This window comes from Triticum dicoccoides, chromosome 7A, assembly GCF_002162155.2.
Source record: "Triticum dicoccoides isolate Atlit2015 ecotype Zavitan chromosome 7A, WEW_v2.0, whole genome shotgun sequence".
In the NCBI taxonomy this organism is placed as follows: domain Eukaryota; kingdom Viridiplantae; phylum Streptophyta; class Magnoliopsida; order Poales; family Poaceae; genus Triticum; species Triticum dicoccoides.
Window position 1 is genome coordinate 1,907,194 of NC_041392.1, and position 11,022 is coordinate 1,918,215.

Genomic DNA, 11,022 nt, shown 5'->3' on the forward strand with positions numbered 1-11,022 from the left:
GTTCCCATTTTTGGATCTTGTACGCTCTTTTGTCGTGTTCTTTTGCCGGAGAGGAGTTCGCCGGAGAGGAGGAGGAGGAGGTGACCGGAGAGGCACTCGCCTACATCGCCAGAGAGGAGGAGGAGGTCACCGGAGAGGAGTTCACCGGAGCATCGGAGAGGAGGAAGGAGAAACCATGAGGGGATGGGAGGAGAGGAGGGAGGAGGAGCTCACCGGAGAGGAGGGAGGAGAAACCATGAGGGGAGGAGAGGGGAGGAGAGGAGGAAGGAGGAGGTCGCCGGAGAGGAGGAGGAGGAGGAGGAGGTCGCCGGAGAGGAGGAGGGTAGTATGGTGGAGGAGAGAAGGGAAGATGGAGTGGAGGAGAGGAGGAGATGGAGTGGAGGAGAGGTGGAGTGGAGGAGAAGAATGAAGAGGTAAGGAGAAGAGGACACGCCCATCCATATATACGGCATAGTAATGGCGCACCGTGGGCAGGTGCGCCATTACTAATTATTATTATTTTGATTTATTTTGAATTTTGAAGGCGGGAAGATACTAATGGCGCACCATGGGCAGATGCGCCATTAGTAACTTTTTTTATTTTTTTATTTTGAATTTTGAAGGTGGGAAGATAGTAATGGCGCACCATGGGCAGGGCAGGTGCGCCATTAGTAAGTTTGAATTTTTTTGAATTTTTTTGCCTATCCAGATCTTAAAAGCCCTGTATCTTTTTTTCTGTTAGGTTTTTGAGGATTTTGAAAATGTTTAACGGGGTTTCCCGGATTCATATAAAAAACTTTTTCATCCGAGTTCGTATGCAAAAATTATGCCCATTTTTACAAATTCTCGAGAGATTTTGCAAAAAAGTCGAAAATTCATGTTTGTAAATTTTGCTAACAACTAGACCACATATCACATGAGAATCTTATTTTTTTTTTATTTTTTTGACATTTCTATCATTTTCTTTTATTTATTTTTGAAACTAAAAAGGCGGTCCACCAGGGGGGTGCATTCGGGGGAATGTTTGGGCCAAATTACTAATGGCGCACCGTGGGATGGTGCGCCATTACTAATTCAACTAGTAATAGCGCACCATTCCCACGGTGTGCCATTAGTAGTTTAAAAAATAAAAAAAATAAAAAAATGAAACATAATTACTAATGGCGCACCGTGGGAGTGGTACGCCATTACTAGTTGAACTAGTAATGGCGCACCATCCCACGATGCGCCATTAGTAGTTTTGAAAAAATTAAAAAAAATTACTAATGGCGCACCAACACATGGTGCGCCATTAGTATTTAGTAATGGCGCACTACATGTACAGTGTGCTATTAGTGTCCATATTGGCTATAGCTGTTTTTATAGTAGTGACTGTATCCAAGCAGTGTAGCTTTCTCAGAGCCACGCCGATAGCAGCAGCCATGTTTAAGAGGTCCACGCACATACCAAAGAATTTACTTGATGGCCGTCCAGTGGGTGGTTGTTGGCTTCTCCATGAACCTGTTCACAATCCCCACAGCATGTGCAATGTCTGGCCTGGTATGTACCAAGTATCTCAAACTCCCGATTATATTGCGATACAGAGAGGGATCAACAGCCTTTGCCTCATCATCTTTTCTCAGTTTGAGCCGGCACTCCATGGGTGTTTGACACCCATTGCACCCTGTCATCCCTGTAGCTTCAAGTATCTTTTCTGCATAGCTCTTCTGACACAAAGTAATTGAGTCTTTGGATTGGGTTATCTCGATGCCCAAGTAGTAGCTTAGGAGACCGAGGTCACTCATTTTGAAGAGTTCTTGCATCTGCTTCTTGAACTCGGTGCTGGATGCTTGGTTTGTGCCGGTGATGATGGGATCATCGACATACACACCAACTAGCAGGAATGAATGTGCATCCCCACGGCGATACACGGCATGCTCCAGTGCGCTGCGCGTGAGCCCCAGTGTGCTCATGGTCTCGTCCAGCTTCGCGTACCAGGCCCTCGGAGCTTGCCGCCATCCGTAGAGCGCCTTCCGAAGCCGCATGACCTGCTGCTCCCTGCCGGTAGTGACGTACCCCGGCGGTTGCGCCACGTACACTTCCTCGGCGAGGTTACCATTGAGGAAGGCGGATTTGACATCCATATGGTGCACCTCCCAGCCATAGTGCGCAGCGAGCGCGAGGAGCCGCCGCACGGTCTCCATCCGTGCCACTGGCGCGGAAACTTCCTCGAAGTCCATGCCTTCACGCTGCATATAGCCTTTCGCCACCAGACGCGCCTTGTACTTGACGATGTTGCTGTCAGGATTGCGCTTGACGCGGTACACCCACTTCAAGCCAATGGCTTTGTGGCCGGCCGGCAAGTGGGCGAGCTCCTAGGTGCTTCTCTCGCCTATGGAGTCCATCTCCGCATCCATTGCCGCCTTCCAGGCCCTGTCGCTCAGCGCCTTAGTGATCTCGCGCGGCTCCTCTGCCGTGAGCAAGCACTGATCAGGCTCCTCCCATACAACCTCATGTTCTGTCTCGTCGAGAACATCGGAGAGGCGCCGGTATCTTATCAGCCCGGAGTCGACATCGCGTGTGTCATTGTGCGTGGGCGGCGTGGCCCATCGTGGCTCCCGCGTCACCACAGGGGTGCATGGCTCGGTCTGCGGTGTGGCGGGCGTCGATGCGGTCAGCGTGTCGGTAGAGTCCGGCGGCGTCCCCAATGGTGGCGTAGAGGGTGATCGTGGCGCCCTGCTTCTCGGCGTAGACGCAGGCGAGCCGCCCGTGTCTAGCTCGTGCACACCGTGGCCATTGGCGTATACCACAGTGAATGTCGTCAGTGTGGGTGCGGTGACCGCACCCTGGGTGCTCCAGCTCCACTGCATGCTTTCCTCAAACACAACATCACGTGTCAGTTGTACCTTTTGTGTAGCCGGATTGTACACAGATAGCCCTTGGTTCCTTCCTTTTAGCCTATGAAGATCATTGGGGTTGATCGATCCGAGAGCTTCATCACTCCATGGCAAAGCTTCTTGATATGCGCCAGAGACCCAAACACCCGTAGGTGCAGCACACTTGGCTTGTGGCCGGCCCAAGCCTCATATGGCGTCACACCGTCCAAGCTGCGCATGGCAGCTCTGTTGAGCAGGTACACCGCAGTCTTCACTGCTTCAGTCCAGAAATATGACGGCACGGACACGCTTTTGAGCAGGCAACGCGCCATCTCGACGGCGGTCTGATTCCGGCATTCAACAACTCCGTTCTGCTGAGGGGAGTACGGGGTGGTCGTGTAGTGTTTGATGCCTAGCTGCTCGCAGTATTCTCTGAACTTAATGGAGTTGAACTCACCGTCCCGGTCAGAGTGGAATGCGCGAAGCCTGCATTTTCCCTCGTTCTCAGCCATTGCCTGCACTTTCTTAAACTTCTGATGAGCTTCATCCTTGGATTTCAGCAACTCCAACCACATGTATCGAATGTAATCGTCAACTATCAGCGAGAAATACTTACTGCCACCCGGTGTGGTTGGTGTGATTGGCCCACACAAGTCTGTATGAACAAGCTCAAGACCTTTTCTGCTCTGTATGCGGCCACTTGAGGAAAAGGGGCATGGTGTTGCTTGCCCAATGCACAACCATCACAGTACTCCTCGACGCAGTCAATGGCCGGCATCCCACATACCATTTCCTACGAAGATATGGCTCGCAAAGCTCTGAAGTGCAGGTGTCCCATCCTCGCATGCCAGCGCCAGGTGACATCTTCAGTCTTGGTAAGGAGACGGGCTGGGGCGTCAATGCTCATACGTCCGTGTACAATCTGCTCACCGTCCGTTTGACGCGAGCCAGGATGCGCCTGCCTGGATCTTGGATGGTCATGATCCCATCTTCAATCCCTATCCGGCATCCACCCCCATCCAACTGCCCTATTGAGATGATATTGCTGCATAAGCTGGGAATGAAATAGACTTCAGAGAGAGCACGTTGATCACCATTCTGGCAGCGAAACACAACAGCGCCCCTGCCCTTTATAGCCACCAGAGAGCCGTCTCCGAATTTCACTGTGCCGTGTACACCTTCATCAAATGTAGAAAACATGTTCCTCTTCCCAGTCATATGGCTGGACGCCCCTGTATCATAGTACCAAAGGCCATTGGGTGAAGGCACAGGAATCACCTTTTCCTCGTTCAGAAACACAGCTTGCGGCGCCACCAACTCGGGTGTGGAAGCGTTGATGACCACGGCCATAAACAACCCCTGATCATGTTCATCGTCGTCGTCGCGGATGAGGTTAGCATGTTCCTTCTTCCCGTGTTCCTTCTGCTTCTCTAGCCATGACCAGCAGTCTTTTTTCCGGTGTCCAGTCTTGCCGCAATAGTGGCATTTGCCCTTTTCGCTGTTCGACGCAGGTTTGCCGCCACTCTATGGCTTAGGCTTTCCTGACGACTTGCTTTTGCCGCCGCCGCCGTGTGATGAACTGCCGTCGGCGAACTGACGCTCACGAGCAGCCCACTCCTCCGCGGTGTACATGAGTTGGCCGATGGACTGCTTGGTGCCGTCTGAGGTCATAGTGGTCCTCACAAGCCGAGAGACGTCCGGTCAACTCCTCGACCGACAGCGTCTTGAGATCAACCAGCTGACTCAATTGCCATGGCCATCTGCCTAGGAGTGTCTTATAGGGAATGAAGGGGCCGGGTGGTGTTAGGGCATCTCCAGCCGTTGCCCCCCCAGGACGCATAAAAATCGCCCCCTCGGGGCGAGCCGGCGATGCACTCGGCGCTGGGGGCGGGTTTGCGCCCAGTCGTCGCCCCTAGCTCGCCCCAGGCGTCGAAATTGGCCCACTTTGCAGCCCAATTTCGGCGAATAAACGGCCCATATGGGCGAGAATAGACCCATATTCGGCGTGGTTTTGCCGTGTCTAGGCGTTCAATTATCAACAAAATTATTTCTTATCACATATTTCATCACAGAAAAATCAAATACTTCAACAAAATACTACAACAACAAATAATTCAATACAAATTATATTGTTCAACAAATAAAAACTCGTATTTCATCCGAGTCCATCGCCGAGGCAGGCAAAACGCCGAACACCTTGCGCTCGGTGGGCGTGTACCCGCCATTAAACCGCGCCTCCGCGGCCGGAAACGGCGGCCGGAAACGCCCAGCTGCTGCGGGAGGGGCTGCCGCGGCGAAGTGCTGCTATTTTCCAGCGGGGAATGGCTATCTAGCGGAGTAGGGCGGCGGCCGTCGCCGGGATATAGCTAGTGGTGGCCGAGGGCAAGGGGGTGCGAGGCGAGTCGGGGAAAGAAAACCTTGACTTTTCCCCTGCCGGTGTGGGCCAGGCGTGCTTTTCCCTAGCGCCGGAGCCCCCAACGGCTCCCCAGCGCGCCGGGTTTGGCCTGTGACTGCCGGGCGGAAAAAAGGTCCGAACCGGCGATTTTCGGCGTCCTGGGGGCGCGACTGGGCCGTTTTTTCGGCGCCGGCGCCGAAAAAGTGGCCTGGGGGGGCCTGTTGGGGGCGCGGCTGGAGATGCCCTTAGAATTCCAGTGCTAAAAATCACACTACCATGAGGCAGGGGAGTCATTCAATCCAATTAATATGTGCCGTGTGTAGTTGAGAGCTTTCTCAGGCTGGTCATAGTGGGGAGTATAATATACTAGTATCATGCATATGATACTAGTATATAGTATCATAGTGCATAGTATCATAGGTTAGTATCATACATGGTCTCATTTATTCTCATGCATGACACATAGTAGCATCACATTTATTATGTTACGGTATCTACCTATGTTACTATAACCATCTCTCTTCTTTAATTGTCTGCCACATAAGCAAGTTTGCGAGTCCCAAATGCATGATACTACTTATGTTACCCCCACTATGGCCGGCCTCAACCACTCCCTCGCCGGCCAGCAAGGGCAAGGGCAAGAAACTTGAATTGTCTCCCACATCTACACTTGTCGGGTTGTTCCAACGTAACTGGTTCACTTCCATCAACAATACCTGAAGACGAAAATGACCTAGTTCCTCAACTCCAGCACCTTACACTTATAGATTGTGAGAAAATTGGTGGAGGTACCAAAGTTACCTGAATCTCTTGAAATATTATACATCAATCGTTGTCGTAAGCTGGTGCCCATGCCAACAATTCTTGGGAACATAATAAAACTGATATTACTCGGTGTGCATGGGTGCGATGCACTGTCGATATTTTCAGATGAAATGTATGGAGTCACTGTGCTCAAGAACCTGCGAATGGAGTGGTGCCCAAAGTTAGAAACACTACAACATGGACTCCTGCAGCAGCTCCGAGCCCTTAAGAAACTCCGTATCAGGGGCTGCCCCAACTTGGAGGAGGCCTTGTCAAGAGGTGGCCCGTACTGGGATTTGGTTCAAGCAATTCCAAAGAGATTAGTTGGATCTCAATGAACATGTATGTGCTGAACATGTATGTGCTTCTTGTGTATGCTGGCCTCGTGGGGTATATATAACCTCTTCACTTTACCTTGTTCTCCATCGATTTGGTCCCTTTGTACATGTCAAAACTTGCACCTATCTAAAGAGTTTCTCCCTCGTGGGGTATATGTCTTACAGGGTTGTCCTTCTTGAAGAAAGAAACTAAAGCATCTGGAAAGAAAATACGTACACATTAGCACTCCAAATGGAGAGAATGAAAATCGCTATGTAGCAGTGGCAGCCTCTCAGCAAACACTCTTGTCATGGGTAAGAACACCATCATTTCTTTCTCTTAGATGCACTCTTCCAGTTGATTTTTGGTACTGCAGTGGTTTTCATATTAAGCTGAGAAGCTTGCATGGGTTGACGCATGCAGTTTTTCAGGTAGCTTGTGGTTGACTGAAGAACTGAAGCACATCAAGGTTCAGTTAAGTTCAGTTAGTGGATGGCCCAGATGGTCTGATCGAGGAGGGATAAACGAAAACTGACGGCTGACATTGCTTCTCCTCAAGTAACAATAACACGGTCCGTCGTCTTTCAAGTTTCAGCAATGAAACCCCCCTGGGTATAAAATAAAAGCAGAGTTGACTCGTTGTCCACCATAATGATGAGCTTCGGCTCAATATCAGATGATGTATGTACCTTGAACAACTTGTTGTGTTGTGGCATGATGATGGACAGTATAAAGACTGTGGCGAGACGCAAGAAAGAAGAATCAAAAATATTCATATCCTCCTTTAAACCTCCTCTGCTGCTTACTGAAATAATAATACTTTAGTACTGACTACTGAATATTATAATGCACTGGTTCTGGAGAGAAGTCTATTACTGAATACAGTACTGATTACTGAATTTTTATGCGATGAAGCTTTTGTATATACTCTTTCCGTTCGGAATTACTTATCTGAATATTATAAGCTTTTGTATATTACTTGTCTTGGTATGGGGGGGATCGGTAAGACTACCCTTGCCCAACTTGTGCACAATGATCAGAGGGTGAAGCATCATTTTGAGTTGGTCATATGGGTCTGTGTCTCTAACAAGTTCGTTATCGAACAAATTGTTCGATCTGTAATACAAGTCGCCACGATGAATAAGTGTGAATTGACTGAGATGGAGGCACTGCAGAAGAAGCTTGGTGAAGTGTTGGGTAATAAAAGGTACCTCCTAGTGTTGGATGATGTTTGGAATGAAGATAGACAAAAGTGGGATGATATGAGATCTTTTTTATGCTCACATGATGGCTCAGGCAGTGCTATAATTGTTACAAGCCGCAGCGATCAAGTTGCTTCTATCATGGGCACACATCCTCCACATCAGATATCACTTCTTAATGATGATCAATCATGGGAGCTTTTTCACAAAAATGCATTTGGAAGGGAAGTGGAGAAGCAAGAGGAATTAATTTCAATGGGTAAGAGTATTGTCAACAAGTGTAAGGGGTTGCCTCTTGCTATCAGGACCATAGCAGCTTTACTTCGTTCGAAGAATCGCAATCAGTGGTTTTCCATTCTGGATAGTGATGTATGGAAGGATGCCATCCTCACAACTACTGGGATTGTACCTGCACTTCAGCTGAGCTATGATCACTTGTCATCAGAAGAAAAGATATGTTTTTCCTTGTGTGCTATTTTCCCCAAGGATAGCCAAATGGATAAAGACATGCTAATCCACCTATGGATGGCAAATGACTTTATTGCATCAGAAACAAGAGGCCTACAAATTTTTGATGTGCTAGTTTGGAGGTGTTTCCTCCAAGATGTGGAGATTCAAAAGGATCTACTCTCTGCGTATGAAGATGAGGAAATCCACTGACCAACTACTTGCAAGATGCATGATCTAATGCATGATCTTGCTGACTCCATAAGCGGAAATGATTGCTCCATTCTGCAAGAATCTTCATCACATCAGGAGATTCCGCAAGGATCCACAGCTGCTAGATCATTACAACATGAGGCTCAACATTTGTCACTTCATTATGTCAGTAACCAAGCTATTGCAACCATGGAGGAAATTCTAGCTACCCGGGCCCGCACGATATTAGTCCAAAGTGAGTGGCTTCCTTGGGATAAAGCCAAGTTACTGAGTATGACCAAGTCAAAATTTATGTCCTTGCGAGCACTGGAGACATTCTCAACGGAGGGACATATGAAAAACTTGAAGCATCTTCGCTATCTAGATTTTTCTCACTCTAGAATATATGCACTGCCTGAAGCCATTACCATACTGTATGGCTTGCAAACATTGAAGCTCATTAGTTGTAGACGCCTGAAGAAATTACCAGAAGGCATGAAATATATGAGAAGTCTTCGACATATCTTCCTTGTTGGGTGTAGAAGTTTGGAGCGCATGCCAGAGGGTATTGGTCAGCTGAATTCTCTACAGACATTGACAAGTTATGTCATTGATAGTGATGCAGGTCGTGGAATTGATCAACTGAAAGATCTGAATCTAGGTGGTGCTCTTTCTTTGTTTGAGCTGAGAAAAGTGCATGCTGCAGAAAATGCTAAAGAAGGCAACCTGTCTACCAAGCATAATTTGAAACGATTGTCACTCAATTGGGAACGTGAACCTTACAGTACTCGTATTCAATATGCAGATGCTAAAGCAGAAGCAATATTAGAGGCCCTTCTTCCCCACAAAAGGCTTGAAATTATAGTGTTACGTAATTACACTGGTGCTAAATTGTCATCATGGATGCAAAACTCTACGGTGTTAGAGCATCTCAGTGAACTTACTCTAAGTGACTGCATGAATTGCGAGGATCTTCCACCATTATGGCGGCTGCCCTCCCTCGTGTACTTGTGTTTGAACGGCTTGCATAGCTTGACAAGTATATGTGTTGGCACTGAAGATACTGACATCAGGGAGTCCAATACTTCTAGGCCACCCTTCTTTCTTAAATTGGAACATATGATAATTGCCGTCATGGATGGACTAGAGCGATGGCACCAGGAGGTGCCAGGACAAGTGGCAGATGTATCATTCCCTCTGCTCAAGAATCTATATATTGCTGTATGCCCAATAGCAAGCATGCCCAAGATGCTCCCTTTACTAGAAGAACTAGTGGTGAAGGGCCGAAGTTGCATTCCCGTTCACCATATGTTTAATCTCTCAGTGCAATCTAATCTTCAGTGCAAAGGCATAATTGATATGCAGCCTACATATCGTTGGCGGATGATGGACCTTCATTTCTCAAGGCTTGGTGACTCTAGCGTGAAATTGAGGCTTAAAGGCTTCGCAGAAAATATAGAGCTCTTTGGTGAGGAGCTGAAAAAAATACCTTGCAGATTTATTAAGGATGTGGATATAGTAGATTGCAATTGCCTTTTCTCATCTGAACCATCCCAAATACAACGGAATATATGGAACTATTTTGGTTTTGTTGAAACAATGGAGATTAGAGGCAACAATAGTATAGTACAATGGCCAGCGATAGAATTCAGAAGCTTGAGTTGTCTTCGACTTCTAAATGTGCTCGGTTGTTCCAACTTAACTGGTTCGCTTCCATCAACAATATCTGCGGACGAAAATGCCATGCCTCCTCGACTCCAGGATCTTCAAATCAAACAATGTGGAAATTTGGTGGAGGTACCAAAGTTGCCTGCATCTGTTTAAAAAATTGTTGATCTGGTATTGTCGCAAGCTGGTGACCATGCCAGCAATTCTGGGGAACAACAAAAAATTGCTAGAACTCTGTGTGTATGAGTGAGATGCCCTAACAACATTTTCAGATGGAATGTATGGAGTCACTGCGCTCAACTATCTAGTTATGGATGGGTGTCCAGAGGTAGAGACATTGCCGGAGGGACTCCTCCAGCAACTCCCAGCCCTTGAGAGACTGCGTATCGTATGTTGTCCCAACTTGGAGGTGGCTTTCTCAAAAGGAGGCGCATATTGGAATTTGGTTGAAGCAATTCCACAGAGAACAGTTGGCTAGGCCATGCGCTGAATACTTCGGTTGCATGCCTTCAGTGAGGTATATATAGGCTCTTATGATTACCATGTTCTCTAGTTCTCTTTACCAAGATCCAGGACTCCTCATAGCAATTTGTAACTCAACTTCAGTTTATTAATCATATATAGCTGCATCTATCTGTGTAATCTATTTGGTGTCTTTATAGATGTCAAAACCTAAAGCAGCTGCATAGGTTTAAGAGCATGTTTGTTTCAAAAAGGCAGTAAAGTTGTTGTATCAGATGAACTCTTGCCAAGCTGCTTGTTTTCGGGCAGAGCTAATTCAGTTAAACAGATGCTTCTTGTTGCTGCTCTTTTTAGGTAACAGTATTAAGATTGTGACGAGAAAGAATCACAAATTCAAAATGTAATGCTGCTTATCCAGTTAAGCAGATGAAGTATTTATGGACTGAATGAGTCACTATACATTACTCGATTCAGTGACTGGATCTGCTGCTTACTGAGTTCAGTCACTGTATATTAATGGCAGGTAGGGATGCATACATAGATGTCTTGCAGAGTGGTTCATTATTCCTCTTTGAAGGTAGGCTAGGAACCCGTGCCCTATCGGAAATGAAGAGGAAACTGCTACGAGTTTGACCGGGGACGAAACAGAGCATGCAACAAAAACAGAGGAGTTGCTTTGTTTTTTTTTCCTATTTTATTT

At 47.4% G+C, this 11,022-nt stretch overlaps 1 pseudogene; it reads left to right on the forward strand.

The window, feature by feature from the left end:
• Positions 1 to 7,340: 7,340 nt before the first annotated feature.
• On the forward strand, positions 7,341 to 10,338 carry LOC119332691 (annotated as a pseudogene).
• The last annotated feature ends 684 nt before the right edge of the window (positions 10,339 to 11,022 follow it).